Genomic DNA, 6,147 nt, shown 5'->3' on the forward strand with positions numbered 1-6,147 from the left:
CAGCATTCCTACTCTCATCACCAACTTATATTCTAATAAGTTCAATACTTCATAATTTTCAATATTCGACTGACTCGAAATAAGTATCAATCCCTGGTCGAAACGAACGGTCAAAGTGGTCTTCTAGAGTTGACTTTACCGAATATTACTATTACGCGACTCGCATTCTAACATTTTTAATAAATTTTAAAAAAAATATTTTAATACAAAACCACCTCGAGGAGCTTCTTGAATGCTTTTAATATTTATCATAAAAATTTCATTTTGATAAAATGAATTTAATTAGGTGAAAAGTATTTCAAAAGTTCGGTCAACTACGGAGTTTTACTATTCAAACCACTTTCACTTAAACGTTGATATCTCTCAAACCATTAACTCAATTGACGCATAGTTTTCGCGTGCATGATCTACATATAATTTAGAACACATCATTTGAAAATAGTTTTCTGGTAACAGGGTTGAAAATCCCGAAGTGGCACTTTCTAAGAGGGGGTTATTTTTGACTTTCTTACTCCGCGCGACCTTGACTCCGACATTTTTATAAAATTAAAAAATCAATATTTTTAATTGAAATTTTTATGGAAGTTAATAAACTATATTTATTAATCTCTGTAAAAATTACATGATTTTTAAATATTTTTAATTTGATCATTTATATTTACAAAGTTCGTAATTTGTAGCAGTTTTGTCGCGTAAATTCCTTTTACAAAAACGGTCATAACTTTTGATCCGTAAATTGAATACAAGCGATTCAAGCGCCTAAATGATCCCCATAACATTTTCTATCATAATCAAGTCTTTTAAGAAAATACAGTTTATACATTCGGGAACTTCTGCAGAAAACTTAAGTTGAGTTTTGTTCGTTTTAACGAGGTTACGATTATGATTCGAGTTTTGTTTACGTCTTAAATCATTAAACCACCATCAAAAATCATCAAATCAACATCTCAACACTAACTCCTCTCAAGAACATCATGTTCTTCAGGCAACAACCATCAACCTTAAAACTAATTAACTAAACATGAAGATAATATCAAATCATTCATCAAAACCATACTTATATCCAAGATCCTTACTTTTCTTGAAACTTAAAACTTAAAAAAAGTTTGGATGAGTGTTTATACCTTCCTTGAAGCTTTTTAATACTTAATAAATTCCTAAGATCCTTGATGAATCCTTTGTCTAGCTTTAGGAGCCTTAAACTTCCATAAAAAAACAAGAAAACAAGTTAGTGATATTCAGAGTTACTATTCACCCTCAACTTCAAACATTTTTATAAAATTTAAAATTTCATGGATGGATTTTAAATTTGGTGCGTGACATACCCATGATATGAAAGAGGTTTGGTAAAAATTTGGTAATTTCTGAATGAGTAGAACATGAGATATGAATTTTTCTTTCCATGGTGTTCTTGAAAATGAGCATTGTTCTTGAAAAGAGAGAGAGAGAGAGAGAGAGAGAGAGAGAGAGAGAGAGAGAGAGAGAGAGAGAGCTTTTGTGTGTTTTCTTGAATGCTTCTTGTGAAATTCTAGTGATATAATCACGTATATATCACCTAGTACTAGGAAATCAATAAAAATCTTTCTAGCCATCCTAGTTCCAAGCTATTCTATTTAGTTTAGATTCTAGGTTACTATTTGCTAGCTTTTAGGTTATCATTTCCGTTCTAGCTAGGTTACTATTTGGTTACTTGACTATGATTAGTTTCTTACTTTAGTTAGCTTGTATAGTTAGCTTGGTTTGATTCGTTTATTTATTCGTTTACGCGTTCGCTCGGTCGCTTATTTGTTTTCATAATAAATTCTCGTAAACGGTTTGAGGTGTAAATCCTTTCTTATACGTTCTTTATGTTTTGAAGTATCGTACTTGGATTTGAATTTGTAGGATTTTAAATTTGTAATTATATTTTGATTCTCGCAATCCTTGATAGTTCATAGATACGGTCATTTTTCAAAGTTCATTTTCTTCGAAAACTAATAGCGTTTATGTAATAACCCCAATTTTTGGAAATTTTGAAACCCTTATGAATAGTGTTTTGCTGATTATGCTGAATAAAAAAACTTTTCATGCCACACTATGTAGGGGTTCTTTTATTGATCTTCTGGGATATTATTAGTACTCTATGTGGTATATAAGTGTATGTAAAGATCGTCAGAATCCCAATCCGAACACTTCGATTTTTCCAGAAAATCCACCAGATATCGAAAGAATTGAGTATAAGGTAACAGGATAAAAAGGATTTAAATTCAAGGATTGTAAGAGAGGATCATAAAAGGAATGTAATGTATTGAGAAAGGTTAAGGGAACCCAAGTAATAAGATCCCGGGTATGATCCCTCAAACGATAAACGAAAACGAAAGTGAAGCGAACCGTATAACAGATCAACGGTCATTAGCCAAGTAATTAGAAGCTAATCAAAGAGATTAGTGGGGATGATGTCATTAAACCAATGAGAAGAGGACAAAGGTGGGAGGGTGACATCACATGGTGGCATAAGCATGACCAAAGCAAGTGTGTTGTTGGTTAATTTAGAACCACACAAAAGTTACCATGGTAAAAGGTAAGAAAACAAAACAAAACAAATCAAAATCAACCAACCAACAAATCATTTCACCAAAAAACACAAGTTGACTTCATTTCTTCAAAGGAAGCTCTCGGCTTTCTCTTTATTTCAAGAAGGAAAAATTCAAAATCCTAGTTCCAAGCTTTGTTAATTAGCAAGGTAATTATCTAAGACTCCTTATGCTTAGATATAGCTATCCTATAAGTTTGGGCTTCTAATTCATTCACAATCTCTTCCTAAAAATCATGGAAGAAGATGGTGAATAGTGTTTTTCAAGAACTAAAATTTTTGTTCTTGAGTTTTTGTTTAGATTAAGCTTGGATAAGGACTTTTAAGGGTGATTCCAAGCTAATTACTTGATTCTCCACTCTCCAAGGAAGGTATAACCCCTCCAAACCCTAACTTTACTTGAGTATTAGGTTTAGTTATGTTGTTATAGTTCATGAGAGGCTTGTTTGTTGTGAATGTAGAGGATAGTTGGTGTTGTAATGTTTTGGAGTTGTAATTCTTGGAGTATTGATTAATGAACTTAAGTATAGTTTAAATTCATGTTTGAGAATAGTATAAATTGATAATGTTGAGTTGTTGGGGCTGTTATGGTGAAGTATGGATGGAGTTTTGATTGGGTTGTGATTGTGGATTGATTGTGGGTTGGTTTGGAGTAGAATAAAATTGGTAATCGCGTAAACATAGCCGTTGTAATGTCCGATTTACTTTAGACTGTTTTTGCTCTTAAAATTAGGACCCGTGAACTCACTGCTAGGTTTTGACCATTGCCATGATTAGATAGTTCATGTTACGAGCTTCGTTTGATTCCAATGTACGGTTTAGGAGAAACTACCGTTTTAAGTAACGGCATTTCGCGAAGGAATCATTACCCCTCGCCTTACTTTGAAACATAGGTTAAAGACCTAAAAGGACTAATTGGAGTATGAAACATTTATGTAAAGTGTGTTAGGTAGTTGGTAAGACACTCGTGAAAGAATCGCCTTAAAACTCGTAATGGTTAAATTATTAAAAATGGTGGAGCCGAGGGTACTCGAGCGACTTAAGAGAATCAGTAAGCGCAAAGCGAGCGTTAGAGTCTAAATTGGTTAAAGTATAGGTTTATAAGTGACTTTGGTTTAATTCCAACTTATATGTTGTTTATAGGTTACCAGACTCGTCCCAAGCCATTTGTAACCCCCAGTCGCTCAGGCAAGTTTTCTATCCGTTATACTGTTGTTGTGATGTATACATTTGTATATGCATTTTCTTGTGATAGATGCATGATGGTTAATTAGCAAATTCTTGCGATATATTATAGCATGTGATATGGTATATATGCATGCCTATTTCGTATTCTTGATACATATATCTGTTGATTCAGTTGATAATACCTATGCTAGAGATAAGCGGTAATTTGCATATACCCTTAGTATAGGGGACCCAAAGGTGAACTTTTTTCTAAAACCGGGAGTCAATGCTCCCAAATATAATATATATATATATATATATTTATATATATATTTGAATAGTTTTTTTTAAAACTATTATTCGAATAAGGTTTATTCGATAACTTTATTTTATTAATGAATATTATTTTGAATATTCATTCGAGGGCTTATGACTCCGTTTCTTTTATTAATGAATATTATTATTTGAATATTCATTCGAGGACTTATGACTCTGATTATTTACTAATTATTATTCTTTATTTTATTAAAGAATAATGTGTCGATAATCAAACTTACTTTTGATTATTCAAATAAAGATAGTACTTTCATATAAGTATATCTTTGGTTATTTAATATTCATTTCAAGTATAAGTTTTACAACTTCTACTTCAATTATTTTTATAAAGATTATTCTTTATGGGAATATTATTTAAATAATAATATTCAGATATTTTCTAATATATTGGGACTGATTTATCTTATTAAATCAGCATCACTCCAAACATTCCTAAAAATGTTTTGCGAGTCTTCAAAATGATTTTAAAAGTTAGAGCGGATCCCAAAACTCATTTTATATTTAAGATCTTCCTTTCAAAGGGGATTTAAATATCCGCTCAAAACCTGGGGGATCGCCTGGGAACAAGTTAATCCATTAACAGGCATCGCCTGGGAAATATCGGTGAGTTCTCCTTTTCAACTAGATACGACTTCTTGGTGGAGCCGTATCAACAAGTTTCTAGTTGGGGAAAGGGGGGACGAGCTTTATGTTTCAGAGTCATGGATTTCATCTGAACTAGGAGTGGCGTAAGTGGTCGAGTGGCGCCGGCCCAGCCTAATTATATTGGCCCAAATGGCCTGGAAGTTCCGCTAAGACGGTACATTCCTTAGGAGTCCAGTGTTCGGTTGACAAGTAAATCCGACAGGTTCTCCTCTACATGTAGAAAATGGTGGGGTTGTACTACTACGACTGATCATCTTAAGTGGTCTTCCTGGCGCGACAAAACTCCCGTAATGAGTTCATCATCCAATTGGATATTTCTGCAACACTACCCAGAGTAGCTCGATAGAAAGGCTACGGTTGGGCGATTGTTGAGTGTTGGCAGGGTCAAGCTTTCAAAATGATGTTTGCATCAAATGAAGTATCTCGTAACTTCATTTTATTTTGATGATATTTTAAAGATTGATTCTATACAAGTTTTTTCTTGTAGCTTAATCTATGGGATGAACTAATTATAACTTGAATGGTGGTAGTTCAAGTAGTATTCGGAAAAGATATAAGTATATTGGAGTATCTTGTAACTTCATCTTTTAAACTTATATCTAGTAAATGATTATCTTATGCATGACAAAGATTTTTAGAAAAATGTTGAGACAAGGTTAGATATATGAGATCACCTTGCAACGATATTTTTATACAGTTATAAACTGGAACTGTGTATATTATGCATGGAAGAGGACTTCCAAGATTTTAAAAAGTATATATACATATATACTGAATATTTTGCGACTTGGTCGCGGTAAGATATCAAACTTGGTTCATTTCTTCTTGACTAAGACTTTCATGAGTACTATGAGAATGCTCATATATTGTAAATCATTATACATATTATTTTAGTGGGCTTGTTGCTCACCCTTGCTTTCTTCTTTCATCACACAACATCAGATAGACAAGATGAACAAGACCAAGCTTCCAATTCGCAAGCGGTTAGAAAATGTTCCGCAGTTTTCTGGAAGCGTTGATGCCGCCGTAGCTGAGGTAGGAGCTACCAATAGGCTAAGTTTTCAACTATTGATGAACCAGACTTATGTATAATATGAATTGTAATAATGGCAAAAAAATGTAAATTTATTCAGAACCTTCTTGAGGTGTAATGGCTTATTATGTGGAATAAAATGACTTGTGTTATTTTTTGGGTATTCATCTCTGAGACTATAACTTGCGGTGTGTTTGTATATTGTGGGGTCACAGTACGCAGTAATTGGTTGATTGTTAAGATTAAGTGTTGTTAAGGGATATGGAACTCGTGACAACCCGAATCCCCGACCCCGGATTTGGGGATGTTACAGAAATGGTATCAGAGATAAGCGTTATAAACCTCAGAGATGATGTGACGTTAAGATAATAAGTTCACTCAGATAATAAGAACT

This window comes from Apium graveolens, chromosome 4, assembly GCF_009905375.1.
Source record: "Apium graveolens cultivar Ventura chromosome 4, ASM990537v1, whole genome shotgun sequence".
NCBI lineage: Eukaryota > Viridiplantae > Streptophyta > Magnoliopsida > Apiales > Apiaceae > Apium > Apium graveolens.